General features: G+C 46.0%; 1 long non-coding RNA gene and 1 pseudogene across 1 annotated transcript; one reads left to right on the forward strand and one right to left on the reverse strand.

Annotated features, from left to right (window-relative positions):
• Positions 1-6,381: 6,381 nt before the first annotated feature.
• On the reverse strand, positions 6,382-7,850 carry LOC119368735 (annotated as a pseudogene).
• A 5,424-nt stretch (positions 7,851-13,274) lies between these two features.
• LOC119368736 lies at positions 13,275-14,034 on the forward strand. Its single transcript, XR_005176727.1, has 3 exons — positions 13,275-13,418; positions 13,522-13,915; positions 14,007-14,034. It is a non-coding gene; the product is annotated as an uncharacterized LOC119368736 (long non-coding RNA).
• Positions 14,035-16,205: the final 2,171 nt, after the last annotated feature.

Genomic DNA, 16,205 nt, shown 5'->3' on the forward strand with positions numbered 1-16,205 from the left:
TTGGCTTGAATAAATGTGGAATGAAACTAGGATTTAATTTGTCAAGTACAAAACCTGAATATACTAGCCTCAACTATGTGCACCAACAACTTATGCTAAGCAAGATAACCAACTGTGATAGCAAGATATATAACATGAAACACTATGACTATCACAAGGTAAGTGCACAAAGTAAAAGGCTCGGGTAAGACATAACCGAGTCATGCGGAGATGATGATGTATCTTGAAGTTCACATCCTTGCTGATGCTAATATCCGTTAGAGCGGTGTGGAGGCACAATGCTCCTGAAAATTTCATTACAGCCATAATTCTCCTCACGCCTCACACAATGCAAGATGTCATGGTCCCACTAAGGGACCCTTTAGGGCGATCAATGAACCGCAAAAATGGTGACTCTTAGGGTCGGTCACCGAACCCGTACAATTGGCAACCCTTGGGGGCGGTCACCGAATCCGTACAAATTGCTCGGGGCAATCTTTACAACTCAACTGGATAGTATGAAGCTTTCCTGGAGCTTTACACTAAAATGATTGAGCTCCACGACACCAGTGTCTAGGAGCCCAAGCACCCAAGAAGCATAAGCTCTAGGGTTCCCAAACACCCAAGAGTAACAAGCTTCTCAACTTCCACTTCCATGTATCACCGTGAAGAACTCATATGGATGCAACTAATGCAATGGCAAGAAAACACAAAGTATTTAGTAGAAGCATTGGACCCGCTAACCTACATGCATATATAGATACCAGATCAAACTACACTTTCATTTACATACTATCATTCACCTAGCTATATATTGGATCTGTTGATGTTCCTATGCATATGTTTATCTTAAAATTGCTAGCACAAACTGTGAAGAACTTAGCAATGCTCCTATTTTGCATTGCATGGCAATGCACGCATGCATCAAGCATACACATTTAGGAGGGCCGCTAACTCGGTTGTTAGGGCTTGTGAGTACTTTGTCATGTGTTTATTTCACCTTCCTTCTTAATGAAAATTTTCCATTCAATTCACTTTAAGAATTTTTGACCATGTAATTCATCTCTTTCTACAGTTTCACCAATTATAACAGACACAAGATGTTCATATTGTGTAAAGTGGGCCACATTTGGACTCCAATAATGCATATGTTATTGTCAGGCACGCAAAGTTTGCGACCAAGAAAGGTGGAAAGAAAGCTAGCAAGGCGCTATTGAAGACGCGGCCAAAGGTACCTCCACACCACCTCCGAATCACCAACCACTATTATTAATAGCAGGGACGAGACAAGTGAACATGGTTTGGAAGTTGAGGATTTTGACAAAAGGCCTGCCTATCTCTCATGTGAATCTTTGGTGCAAAAGGAGGGGCGTGATAGAGGCTTTAGAGGCAACTATTATGGTAAACAACATGAGTGCTAGAGGTAACAAAATTAACGATGATTAGGGAAGCACAATCATTTCAAAATTGACTTGGTTCCATGAGTGAAAATTATCACATGCAAAAGTGAGAGAAAGCTAATCAAGGCATGGCACCCGAGCAAACCAACATCTACACCAGCCGTAGGAAGCAGGCCGGATGCGACAACCAACCTCCGCAAGACCCGAGAAGAAGTGAAAATGAGGGTCACTATCAAAGGCCTTAGGACACGAGAAGAAATGAGAATAAATACATGTATCGGTTGAATGGCAATCAAAGGCTTTTGGAGCAACCTAGCCCGACCTCACCAAGGTTCAACCAAGGTAGATCCCCATAGCAAGACCAGAGGAGAAACAGAAGAGGAAGTCATATCCCATTGAATAACAACCGACAGTTGTAGTTATGGTAATCGAATACGAACACTAAACCAACATGTCGTGATGTAGGGAACCCTGGTTTGTCAGCAAGGAGTTTGGGCGTCTTTAGCAACCGAATGGCAGCCATATCATCCAAGCTGATGAACACAGCAGATGGTGTGTCGTCTGGTGACAATAAGCCCGCCGAGGTCTATCAGCCAAAAGCTTTGGATATTCAGTAATCCAAAAAAGGAATAAATACACATGTAAATGAGGCTGACCAGGAACCTTGTAATGCAAGATGGGTTATGTGGCGAAGTTGCGGTATGGGAGAGGAAATATTCTTCTTGCAAGGATGAAATTTATCGTGACGTCTTATTTAGAATGTTTGTGGTTGTTGCTTCGGTATGAAGTTGACGGTGCAGGATGCATGGTTGATAACCAAATTGTCACTTGAGGTCAGGAATACTATACTGGGTTTTTTATCAAGCAGTTGTTGGGTGGAACCGCCGCCTACCCATTTTCTTGTCATTATTTACACCATTTTCTTGTTATTATTTATCTGGTTTAAATAATCAAATTTCCTCATTATTGATCGTGTTATAACAACATGAAGCCATGCGTATGTCACAATTACTACATCGGTTCTAAAATATATAACGTTTTGGTAGGCCAAATAAGCCTACCAAAACATCTTATATTTTGGAATGGAGGTAATATTTTTGAATGGTATGAGGATACCAAGATTTATCGAGTCTACCTAGTCAGTTGTTGTGATTAAAGAGAATATTACCGAAAAGGCTTTCGCCCCGCTTATATATAAAGCAAACCACCAGAGCCACAAAGGTCCAACATAGGTTCACACCACACACGCACACCAAGTCCGCAAGCATACAAATAAAAGAGAAAAGAGGGGGCTTCTGCTAAGGGCAAAACTCAATAAGCCCTAAAATAAAACCTAAAAGGGCGGCAATACAAGCCACGAAGGCTAATCCGGCTCAGAGGATGGTGGAGGAAGCAGCGGAGCCAAGCAGAGAGCCATCGCGCAGAGATCTGCAATGATGATGTTCATGGCGTCACGATCCAGGGGGCAGCTAAGAGGCCGCCAAAGCTACAAATACCCACACATTTTGAACACCGCATCAGCCGCACGTTGAAGGGGAACACGCTGAATCACAAGCTTGTTGCGAATGGTCCAAAGTGTCCAGGCGAGCACCCCAATTCCTAGCCACCTAATGTGGCAGACACGCTGAGGGGATGCCTGGACTTCCACAAAGAGGTCTGGGAAGTTCGTGTGGCACCACCAGCCACCGAACGCTTCGCAAAAGCAACTCAAAGGAATTGCGCTGACACACACACACGTGAAGAAGATGTGGTTCGAGCCCTCCTCTGTCCCACATAGGGGGTAGAGTCCTTCACCGGGACCATTCCGCTTGAGCACCTCCACGCTGACGGCGCTCAGCCCCGAATCCACTGCTAGAGGAAAATCCTAATCTTCAGAGGGAGTCTAATCACCCAGATCTGAGCAAATGATGCGGGGGCAAGGACAGCCGCAATAGCCTGGTACAAGGATATGGTTGAGAAACGGCTCGAGGGCTCCCAGGAGACGTGATCCCTAAGGTGGTCAACATCCTGAGGCTACAACACGATGCACTCAAGAAGATCCTCCCACACACACCCAGTTCCGGAGGCCGAAATGGTCTGCTGAACGCGAGACGCCCTAAGTCAATAAGGGCTGTCTCGAAGGAGATCCTAGGTTTGACCATGATGGAGAACAGATCAGGAAATCGGGCGATGAAGGGGCGATCCCCAATTCACCTGTCAAACCAGAACAGGGTGGATGCACCAGATCCCACCGAGATAGGCGTCCCGATGTGAAGGACCGGGAGCAGCTGGACGACGGACTGCCAGAACTGCGACCCACCTGACCGTTGACAGAAGGCGAGTGGTTGTCCACGAAGATATTTGTTTTGGATGATGTCCAGCCAAAGGTCGCCCTCTCCATTCGCAATCCGCCACAGCCAACGTGTCAACAGGGTGATGTTCATGCATTTAGATGACATGATCCCAAGCCCGCTCTGTTCCCGCGGTTTGCAAATCTCCGGCTAGTGAACCATATGGTACTTCTGTTTGTCACCCTCCCCTGCCCAGAAAAATCTACCCTGGTACTTGCCGATCTCATGGTGTAGAGTCTCATGGAGGCTATAGAGGCTCATGAGGAACAGAAGCAGGCTGGACAGAGAGGAATTGATGAGTACAACCCGTGCCGCTTTGGAGAGCCAACAAGCCTGCCACGGTTCGATACTCCCTAGAAAAGAAGTTGTATAAATTTTGTGTAAAGTCAAACGGTTCAAAGTTGGACCACATTTATAGAAAAAACCACAATACCAAATGAATATTAAGACAAAAGGTGAAATACATTCATATTATATCTATTTAATATTGTAGTTATCGATGCTTTTCCCCCCTACAAACATGGTCAATCTGTGCATCCTTTGACTTCCCCAAAAATTTAGCGGCTTTCTTTTTATAGACGGAAGGAGCACTGTAGCATTTTTTTTTCCACATTGTACTGCATGTCCATATGTATTCATCGATGCTGGTTTGTATTTGACCAACTGGATAGGATACAAGCACACGGAAGGGAATATCAACGGACGAATCTTTGAGAAAGGAGAAGATATTCTTCACGCACAAGCAGGAAAAGAGAAAGAAAAGAAAAGGTTGATAGATAGAGTGATGGGTGTGAAAGGGGGGAACAAGGAAAGGCAGGGGTTGCGTGTCGACCATGCGTGCGGCTGGGACGGCAGTCACTAATTACAGCAATTAAAAGCAAGGTAGTTTATACCCCATTTTGGTCCTTTTGGTTTGGGGCATCACATCCGATGGCCCTCTAGCTACATTTCCATCTCTCAGGCTGTCGTTCTCATCTTTGCTGTACCAAATTAGGAGCGCCAGAGTAGATCAGTTAGTTAATCCATAGATATGACACAGCTGGTACGTGGTTAGACGGTCGTTTTCATCTATAGCAGTTTGGTGTCTATTCTCAACAGATTAATCAGTAAATCCATGGATAGATTTAAGTTTTAGTTTTTTGTGTGGACAGGACAGGCTATGTATACTCGCAAAAAAAAAGGACAGGCTATGTATGACTGCTGCAGCCTGAGGTGGGGGTGGGGGGCGGGGTTGGGCACCACGATCCATATCACCATCGACCCGTCCTAAAATATGTTGTGTACTCCGCCTCATGTAGTTGATAGCACGCATGTTTGTCCATAAAAAATGCAAGCCAGGCACATATATGTTGCATAGAGACTATCGTTGACGACGTTAACAGTGAAAAGGGTGAGTATCGAGAACATGTGTGCAGTGTGCTGCATGTGTGGTGGCGCAGTGCAGTGGGGACAACATAGAGCAAGTAGGCCATCTTGGTTCCCCATCTTGGTAGTACGTGGCACGAAACAAAACCGAATCAAGGCGCACACGGTATGTCAAGCTGGCCTGAAGAGAATCCATTTTATCATACATTTATGCATGCATTTGTCATTCATCTACTAGCATATCTTCTTGGCATGAGTAAATAGCATAAAACTACTACTTTACAGGCTAGGGTTTCAAAAAACTACCGGATTTATTTTTTTCGCTGATAACTACCAAGTCAGGGGTTGGCTGTTTCAAAAAACCCCAAATCCTCTTTGTTAAAAAATTAAACATGTTTATGACAGGTTGGGCCGGCCACTAAACGCACCGTTTGGTTGACCGTTTGTTTGACCGTTAACTGACATGTGGGGACCACATGCCAGTGTCTGAAAAAGCAATCGGGTCCCTGGAAATTTTCTAAAAAAGCAATCAGGTCTCTGGAAGTTTTCAAAAAAAGGCAATCAGGTCCTCCGACGCGCCCGCCATGGCCGCGATGCCACCTCCTCCGGGCCGACGCCGTGCATCGCCTGCGGCTGGCGAGCCGCGCCCGCAGTGGCCGGATCCATGCCGCCGCCACACCGCCCCTTGCTTGTGGCCGCCGCCACGCCGCCCCTCGCCTATGGTCGCTGCCCCTCGCCTGTGGTCGCCGCCACGCTCTGCTTCGCCTGCGGCGACCCCCAGGTGGCTTCCCATGGCGGGCGGCAGCGCGGGACCCGAGCAGAGACCCATGGCTGGCGGCGCCCTTGGCGGCTCCCCATGGCGCGCGGCGGTGTGGCGACCTGAGGGGAGGGAGCGGGTCGCACGAGGTGGGCGCACAAGGGGAGGGAGCGGGTCGCCGGCGGGGTAGGCGCGCGAGGGGAGGAACGGGTCGCCGGCGGGGTGGGCGCGACAGGGGAGGGGAGAGGGTCGCCGGTGGACTGGGCAAGGGCAGGGGGCATGGTCGCCGGTCAGGTTGAAGAGAAGACAGAGAGAGAGTACAGGAGGAAGAGGAGATAAGGAAAGAGAAGAAGAAAAGAGAAGCTGACATGTGGGCCCCACATGTCAGTTAACGGTCAAACTAGAGCTTCGTTTAGGTGCGGGTCCGACCTGTCATAATCACAGTCAATAGATAAGCACTCGACAATTTAGGCTTTTTAAAACAGCCGACTTCTGATTTGGTAGTTATCTAAGAAAAATTAAAACCAGTAAAATAGTAGTTTTATGCTATTTACTCTCTTGCCAGACCAGGCCACTGCCCACTCAAGTAGGCTTGTGATGGAAAAGCCGTTAATTTGCGCAGGTACGTAGCTCAGTTGATCCATTCATCTCTGGCCTCAACATATATTAAGGAGAGACTCATCTATTAATCTACTGTATTATACTATACTACTCTAGTTAACTAGCTTCCCTTCCATCCATCGTCGAGCTACATCCTTGCTTACGTACTTCTGCAAGCAAGTAGGCTATGATTCGATACATATATATTCCTTCTGTCCGAAAATACTTGTCATCAAAATTGACAAAAAGGAATATATCTACAACTAAAATACATCTAGATACATCCCCTTTTATTCATTTTGATGACAAGTATTTCCTTACGGAGAGAGTACAAACACAGAGTACATAGTAGTAGTACTACTTTGTTAACGAGTAGTCTAGTGCTGAATAAGTCATCTAGCTAGCTAGCTAGCTAGCTTGGACAATCAATCCATTGCAAGTGGAACGAAGCTGCTGCTACAGTCGACCGTCGACGGCCCGCGATCATGGATTCATGGCGCAGGGGCGGAGCGGCACCTCTTCTGCCGCTGCTGCTTCTGCTGGAGGGTACTAGTAGTGCTGCCGCTGCTGCAGTCGGGGACGGGTGCCTGCGCCGCCTTCGCCAAACGATCCTGCATGCCAACATACAAACGGAGTAACATTTTCAGGTAGCTAGCAGGTACTCCTTCCGTCTCATAATAAACGGTTCAACTTTGTATTAATTTTAGTACAAAGTTGTATTAAGTTTGAGACATTTATTTTGAGACAAAGGAATAGTAAATTAGTAATGAAACTAATGCTCCTAATTAGGCAGTAAATGGGAAAGAGAGAAGTAGCCATGTGTATATGACTATATGTACGTACGTTGATGAAGTCCTGCTCGCGCTGGATGAGCATCCTGTTCTCCCGGCGCAGCTACGCCAGCTCCAGCTCCATCTCGTTGGTGCAGGCCTGTTTCCGCGCTCGCGACCGCGCCGCCGACTCCCGGTTCTTGATCATCCGGCGTTGCCGCCGGTCGCCGCCCGCCACTGGCTGCACAGCGGCTCTCTTGCTGGTGCCTCCGGACGCGGACAAGCCAAAGTGACAGCCGGCTGGGTCGTCGCCGGAGCTGGTGGCCGGGTTGGCAGCGCCGGTCCCGCCGGGGCAGGTGAACTCCAGGGTGAGCGCCGTGTGAGGCGGCGGCGTGCGGGGAGGCTGCGGAACGGCGCCGGCGAGGTAGTCCTGCGGGTGGGCGGCGCTGCGGTAGGGAGCGGCGGCCGGGGAGTGGAGGTGGTAGGACTGTAGCGCGAGCGGGGTGGAGCACAGCGACATGTCCTTCCACAGCTCCTCCATCGATGATCTTATCCAAGCTACCTAGTATGGGAGGGAGTACAGTAGATCTTCCTTGAGTTGAGTGGATGGAATGGATCGAAGCAAGTCAAATGTTGCTAGGCAGGAAGGCAATGCAAGCACAGAGTCATTTGGTCCACATATAGATAGTGCTCTCTCTTTATAGCCACGCTACTAGCTATATTATTGGCATGCACGTGAAGTTTGCGACCAAGAAAGGTGGGCAAGACAAGTGAACATGGTTTGGAAATTGGAGAGAGGATTTTCTACCATGCATGTGACCTTCCGTGCATGCATCAATTGCATTTTTTTGTTGCTGTGTGAGACCGCTATATCATCTATAGTGGTTTCTCTCTCACCCAACAAACATTTACATGTTATTCTCTATCGACTAAATTTCACTGATAGTTCACGATTTTGACAAAACGCCTGCCTATCTCTCCCCTGAATCTTTGGCGCAAAGCGAGGGGCGAGATAAAGGCTTTAGAGGCAAACAACCTGGTAACATGCACAACATGAGCGTTGGAGGCAACAAGATTAATGATGGTCGGGGGGACCACAATCATCGCAACATGGATTTGGTTCTAAGAGTGAAAATTATCAAATGCAAAAGTGACAGAAAGCTAATCAAATTATGGCACCCGGGCAAACCAACAGGTGCACCACCCGTAGGCAGCAGTCTGGGGGCGACAACCATGGTAGACCTCGCGAGACCCGATAAGAAGTGAAAATGAAGGCGAAAGTCCTTTCTGCTCCCGAGCTCAAATGAGCTCTCGGGAGGAATAGTAAATTCAAAAAAAAAACCTGTTTTTTGGCAAACTTTGACAAATATTTTGTATGCTTGAAAATTTTCATCATGAAACTACATTTGTGCAAGTCATGGAAAAAATCAACACTCCAAAATACTTTAAAAACTAGCAACTTTTACCATCAATTTTTTTTTACCACGACTTCCATGAATGTCCTTTCATGATAAATTTTAAAAGTGCACAGAATATCTGTCAAAGTTTACCACAAAAAAACAGTTTTTTTTAGTATTTTTAATTTTACTGTCATCAGAGAGCATATGAGCTCGGAAGCAGATACTCCATGCCTGAATGAAGGCCGCTATCAAAGTCCTTTGGACACCAGAAGAAACAAAACAAATACATGTATCAGTTCAAATACTTAGGCATCCCAAATACATGTATAACTAAGTACCTTTTAAATACTTAGGTATCCTATCAATGTTGTTAGATTATGCAATAGTGATTGGAACTGGCCTGAAAGAAGGGAAGAAAATTAAGTGTGTGAAAAGGTAGAAATATATCCTATGGAAGTAGATTAATTTTGATTACTTATAGCTTAAGTAATGTTCCCTTTTATATGATATCTTTATTGGAATTACCTAAGGGGCCCAGTAAGACAATGGATTTTTATATGATAAGGATGCTTTGGCAAGAAGAGTATAACCTTAAAAAATATCATTTGGTGAAATGGGAAGATGTTTGTAGACCTAAAGAAATGGGTGGTCTAGGTGTGTTAGATCTTGACACCATGAACATTTGTTTTCTTTGAAAATGGGTTTGGAAGTTAGAAAAATAGAAGAAAGGGGTGTGGCAGGATTTAGTGAGAAGAAAATACTTAGATAAATGTACTCTAAGAGACTGTAAGAAAAGAATGGTACATCTTATTTTTGGCAGGGTTTAATGAAGTTTAAACCCATTTTTCTGCAATTTAGAACAAAGATAGTAGGGAATGGGGAGAGAACTTTGTTCTAGAGTGATGTGTGGCTGGGTGACAAACCCTTTAGTGTACATTTCCCTAGACTATATCTTCTTACTTTCAAAACTAACTTTACTGTAGCTAAAGCTTTGTCCGATGACTTGAGCCTAATTACATCTAGGAGAATTCTCTGAGGGGAAGCTGCAGACATGTGGTATGTGCTTAAAGATATTTGCAGTAGAGTAGTGTTAAATGACCAGGAGGATAGATGTACTCCCTCCGTCCCATAATGTAAGACGTTTTTTGACACTACACTAGTGTTAAAAAACGTCTTACATTATGGGACGGAGGGAGTAGCCTGGTTACTAGCCAAGTTGGGAAAGTTCTCTGTAAGGTCTTTATATTTAGCGTTAAAAACTGATCAAGTGGTATCGAAACACATGAAATTATGGTATGCCAATATACCTTTGAATGTGAAAGTTCTTATGTGGATGGTATTTAGAAATAGCGAACTGACTAGAGATAACTTGGAAAAAGGAAACTGGCAAGGTAAGGACAAGAGTTGTAGCTTTTGTGATCACCCTGAAACAGTGGAGCATTTATTTTGTGTCTGTGTGGTTGCTAAATTCATTTGGGGTTTGTTAGGAGTGTCACGGGAATACACGATATACACTGCAAGATTGAGGATTTTAGCAGTTGGCTTGAGAGTTTTCCCAAAAAAGTTAGACAGATTGTGGCAGTGGGGGTCACGATAGTTTTCTAGTCTCAAAGCTACAAATGCTGCTACTTCTCGTCATGTTTACTCGCATGACCCTAGACTATTGAATGACGAATGTCTTATTCGGCTGGACTACAGAAAAAAAAAGGACCAATGATGCAACTAGGGATGAAAACGGAGTGGAAACAGATGGAACTGAGTGTTACCACATTTATTTTCATATTTTATTGCAGAAGCGGAAACGAATACAGAAACCCCAGAAATGAATACGGAAACAGATACTACCGGAAACGGACACAGAGCGAATACAAAGCGGACACGGAAACAGAAGTGGGCGTTGAGCGGAACTTAAAACCCCCTTTAATCATAAAGAAATACACACAAAAACAAACAAATATAATGAGTTGTTAACATGGCTACAAAATAAAAGAGAGCGGCGATAGAGCGGACGAGCTCGCCTGCTCTCGCTTAGGTGTACCAATGGGACAAGAGCGCGTCGGTTTGTACATTGAATGCGATCGTAGTTAAACTGCAGCATACGGTGTCGCGACTGAGGGTGGATAACGTTTGGCGACTGTGCGACCCGTCACACAAATGGCGGTCTCGTAACGGATAAGCATCCATGACTTCGTGGGTCCAATTCCACTCCCCACCTCCCCGACACACAGTAAAATAAAGAGTCAATTACACCACAGGTGTTTGAACTTGGCGAGAAAAATCAGTTTAGTGCTAAAACTTGCGGCATACATTGAACCGGTGATAGAACTTGGCTTGGGTGTACATCTACGGTGCTAATCACGTTTGTATACGCACAGTGTGCTGACGAGGAACGCCAACATCACCCCTCTCCCGTTTCTAAATATTTGTCTTTTTAGGATTTCAAATGGACTACCACATATGAATGTATATAGACACATTTTAAAGTGTAGATTCACTCATTTTACTTCGTATGCAGTCACTTGTTGAAATCTCTAGAAAGACAAATATTAAGAAACGGAGGGAGTATAATTCTCCCTCCATTCCTAAATATAAGTCTTTCTAGAAATTCCAAGAAGCGACTACATACGAAGCAAAATAATGAATCTATACTCTAAGATATGTCTACATACATCCGTATGTTGTAGTTCATTTGAAATGTCTAAAACGACTTATATTTAGGAACGGAGGGAGTAGTATTTATCTATTGTAAAAGCTATGGTGTGCAAAATGGTGCGCGGTCGCTCAAGGTCATTTAAGCTGTATGTGCGTGATTGTAGTTATTAAGTACTACTATCCCGTATAAGCATCGACGTGGCCTTGGTGTTGTGGCTAGCATGATAGTTTTATTGTCGTGAGGTAGCGGGTTCGAAATGGCACTTCGTTTTGGATATTAATATCCTTTTGTACTGTTTCAAGGGATTTTTCCAAGATTTGTATTCAGTCAGGGGCATTTTTGTGAAGAAAAAAATTCCAGGGTGTTTTCTGTAAAAAAACAGCCACACTATCTTCTTCCCGCCTTTGAGTCACTGACACTAGGTCCCGCGCCATGTTGGCGTGCCTCATCAGCACATCATGCATATACAAACGTGATTAGCGCCGTAGATGCACGCCCAAGCCAACTTTTGTTACCGGTTCAATGTATGCCGCAAGTTTTAGCACCAAACTGACTTTTCTTGCCAAGTTCAGGCACCTGTGGTGTAATTAACTCTAAAATAAAATAAAAATCTATCTCTTCAGCCGCCGCACGAGGCGAGGAACTCAGAGCTATGGCAATGGCGGAGACGGGAGGCGATGGTTCACTCCTGATCCGCCACTGCCCCGCGGAGGTGAGGCCGCGTCGCCCGGATCCGCCGTCACCGAAGCAGAGCAGCCCCACGCCGCGTCGCCGGGATCTGCTGCCTCCAGACGAGCAGCGTGAAGTAGGCCGACGGCTCCCGAGCAGGAGATGCGCCGCCGCGAGACGAGACCGCGCAGCCGGAACCTTGCCACCCTTAGCGTGGCAAGGCCGCCGCCGCCGCGGCTCCTGCCGGCGGCGACGGAGAGGTGCTGGTGGCGGCTGTAGGTTACTCCCAGGTCGCTCGCTCGGGAGCAACACTGGAGTCGGAGGCAAGCACGTACAACTTAAACTTGCACACACAAGTCATGATATCACAGGATACCAGATGGTATGAGCTGGCGTTGTCTTCTTCAGTACATAGTTTATTTTCTCATGATGACAGACTGATACAAGGTTTATTTTGCAGTTTTTTCTTCCTGTCATTCTAGATTATGGATGGGCTGCATACATGTGGGATATGCTGAAGAAGGAGATTCATGTTCTGGACTCATTGTGCCCTCAAGTTGTTCGAGTGCAGCGGCATATGATCCACCAGGAGGCTGTCTCACAGATTCACTCGGCATTATTCAGCTGCCTAGAGTGAGTTCTTTGTGAAATGGCATTGTCCAGCTGACAGATGGGAGGGCAGTTTCCTCAAGATAATGTTAAGCCTGAGCTAGATGATGGCCCAACTACACTCAAATTCAGATAAACATCAACAACAGGAAGGAAGTTGAGGAACTTTGCTTAGGGTCCGCAGCACTCAAAGACAAACAGGTTGAGCTAGACGGGTCAGGGCAGCTGGGTTTAACCGTATTACAATTATAGATGCCTCTACCCATATCCAAATCCTGGCTTTATGGCTATTACGAAACAGAAAGTAAAATGAAAGGTAAAAAGAGAGCAGGTGAAGTTGCTGGACGATCAACAGCGACCCTTGACGCGACGGCTGCCATCCGATGGAAGATCAACGTCTCTCAGCAGCTGCCTCTGGTGAGAAGCGGTAAGTGGAGGCCAGCGTCGTTGAATGTGAATCGGACGGTGGAGTTTGAATCAACAGCTGAAGCGATAACCTGCAGTTAACTGAAGATGGGTTGTTGTCGGTCTTTGGATAAGGGGCCTGACAGATAACACGTGATGTTTTCACTAGGTATATGGACATTTTTATCTCACACCTGTGTATGTCATAAGTTCTACTTCCGAAGACATGACGAATATTCAAATGTTGTCTTGCCCTTTTTTGCAGTGACGAGTCTGGGATGTGTATGCTTCATGCAACCAGGCAGTACGATGGACATAAAATGATGTGGCCATTGACAAAAGGTTCATAGTTTGTTTGACTTTCTTACTTCTTTCATAAATTTGTCGGATGAGAATTTTCGCAGGCAGAGCTTGCATGCTGTTTTGGCTATGAAATCTGCAGAAAAACTTGGCCACTTTTCAGCAAACAACTGTTTTCGAGGTATTTTGTTTGCGTGATGAGCATGGAAATTGTGGCTGACAATTTGTTACGGGCTGCTCTAGAAGACTACGATGAATGAGTGTTATCGCCAATGCTTATGTAGTGTGCAAATTGTTCATCACCTTGTGAGGGTTTGGATGAGAGCGGCGATTTGGCGGACGGGCGCGCGTGCTCACCCTATGTGGCACGTAGGTACAGGTGGAGCAGTGCGGCGCAGGTCAGGGTGGTATGCGGGAGCAATGCCAGAAATAAGTGCGGCCAGATGTGAGAACGACGTCTCCGTGACCGCGAATGTAACGGGGGCAAAGTGTACCAGAGGTACACGACGGGGCCTGCACGCCGTGCCGCTAGCGTCCCAGAAAAAGAAAAGAACCATGGATGCGTCCAACCTGTACCTATAGACAGCGTGCCTGGGAGAGTTTCTACGATGATGCGGGCATGGAGGCGGCGCTAGGAACGACTAATGGTTTCGAGTTCTTATCTGATCCGATGGACAGGTGAGTGACTCCGCTTTGAGCTTGCTCCGCTGATTTTTCATGTCTCCCGTGCCTGTCGTGCACCCCCTGGTAATGTGGGTTTCCGTCGCAGGTTCACCATGTCGTCGGCGACCGGGGAATCTCGGAACATGGGGTTGTGCGCCACTATGGTTCCGTGAATGGCTGAGGAGGTTGGACGGCGGCAAGTAGCTTTTGAGGAGAAGTTCGGCCTGGCGTTTTGTCGCACGTCCTAAATCTGAATGGGCTGCCGGACAGCGGCGGCACGACGGTTGGCGACTCTGGTCAATTGAAGGGGAAAGAGGACACACAAGCACAACGGCGGACTCAGAGGTTGGTTCTACGTCTGCAATGCATATGTTAATATGTGTATGTGCAACGATGTTGCAGATCTAACCTGGTAGTACATAAGAGGGGGCATGATTTTTCGGCGTTTTGATGCAGAGTTCGTGTTGGGAGAGGACTGGATTTCTTGTGTTGTGTTTTCTGTTTCGGTAGAACCTGTTTGTGTGCGTGCCATGTTTGAGAAGTTTGGAGAGTTGTTAGGCTGGGCGATACAAGATTGAAGGCGGAAAATAACTTGTGAAGCGGTACCATGCAGAGAAGCATGACAAATGGTGTCATGTGGAATACAAGGTGCAGGTGCGCGATGGAGAATCGGAGTTTATTTGCAAGTTCGGCAATTTCGAGCATACTAGGCTGCTATGCTGCCATGATGTGAAGGTACACGACACTCATGTCATGTTTTTTGCCTTGAGCGTTGCATGGCATTTGGGGCATAGCTGATTATGATAATGGTTGGTCAGGTCCTCGTCTTGCTGGGCCTCAGAGATACAACTCACGCATATACTGAAGAGGTGGACGAAAGATGTGAGATGTACTGCTGTCACACTTGGTGCACTTGCAGAAGGATCAGATTTCACGTGTATCAACACACACACCGGCACTGCAGGCTGTACAAGCACGCTCTAGAGCTTGTTCGGCTAGGAGATGTAATGCGCATATGAGAAGACCATGGAAATGTTTAAAACGGGGTTGCGGACATTTACCCCGTTGGCTGCTACAAGGGATAGGTTGGCCTTGGAGAACCGGTTCGAGAATAATGTGATACCTTTGCAAGCAGTTTCCGAAGTAGCTCGTGAAGGTATGTCCGGGGGCAGTGATGCCGAAGGCAGTGCCATCAGTAATTTGGCTGGCCTATCTGCACCATTACAGAAAACGCAAGGTCATTTGTATGATGACAGGTCATTCAAGAATTCAAAGAAGAAAATGGAAGAAAAAACATGGCGAGGGATATGATCTAAACGCTCTTATATTAGTTTACGGAGGGACTAGTTCACGAATTGCAAGTGCCAGATTTAATTGGTGGTGTAGAGTAGGTCTATGATTTGTAGAAAAAAGGTGTATCATTTTTCCTGTGTGGTCTGTGGAACAGGATTTGTGTAACTGTTGAATTTTGCTGGCTGAATAAACCTGTAACTGTAACTTCAAGAAGCATAGTACATGCAGTGGCGATGTGTATGAACAGGGTTTTCAAACAGCCCAAGTGCAACCCGTCTCAGACTGGGACGTGGGTATAAAGTCACAACTCCCCCCGTCAAAGTCTGGACGACCATCCAAACGACGTTACCGCCTCAAAGTTCTCCAGCCGTTAGACATTCAAAGCAACTCTGCCCCACAACCCACAATGCGTAAGATCTCAAAGAAGTTCGACGGTGCATGATAACAAGACCAGGCGAGGACGAGCGCTTCTGTGTATTTTTGCAAAATAATATCCTTATATTAGCAACTTAGTGTAGTATTGTAGTAGTATTGAACAATTATGTATAGAGTCAAACTGAGTATATGTGTGGTAGTAGAAGTTGTGTCTCAGATTCATTTTACTAATTGTGTCATTGTGTGTTGTTTGGTGGTTGGACCATAAAGGAGACATAGGTTCATAGTAAAACGGAAATTCCATATTCACGAAAACCATAAGTTCCGTTTCAATGTCTGTATCACCGAAAAACACCGTTCCATTTTTGTTTCCCTTTCCGCATAAAAAAATCCATTTCCACTTCCGTATTGCAAATTTCCGTTTCCGTTTTCATATTTCCTCTCCATTTCCATTTTTCCTCCGGAAAAACGAAAAGTTTCCACTTCATTTTCATCCCTACATGCAACGACCTGTGGCAGCACTGCTTGTTGTTATTGCCAACAGGGGCGGGCCCACTTCAATTCATGGGTATTCAGTTGAATACCCATTATTTTGGCAAGAAACTAGGTATTTATAGTGTATAATCCGTGCATGTGT

This window comes from Triticum dicoccoides, chromosome 2B, assembly GCF_002162155.2.
Source record: "Triticum dicoccoides isolate Atlit2015 ecotype Zavitan chromosome 2B, WEW_v2.0, whole genome shotgun sequence".
Taxonomy (NCBI): Eukaryota; Viridiplantae; Streptophyta; class Magnoliopsida; order Poales; family Poaceae; genus Triticum; species Triticum dicoccoides.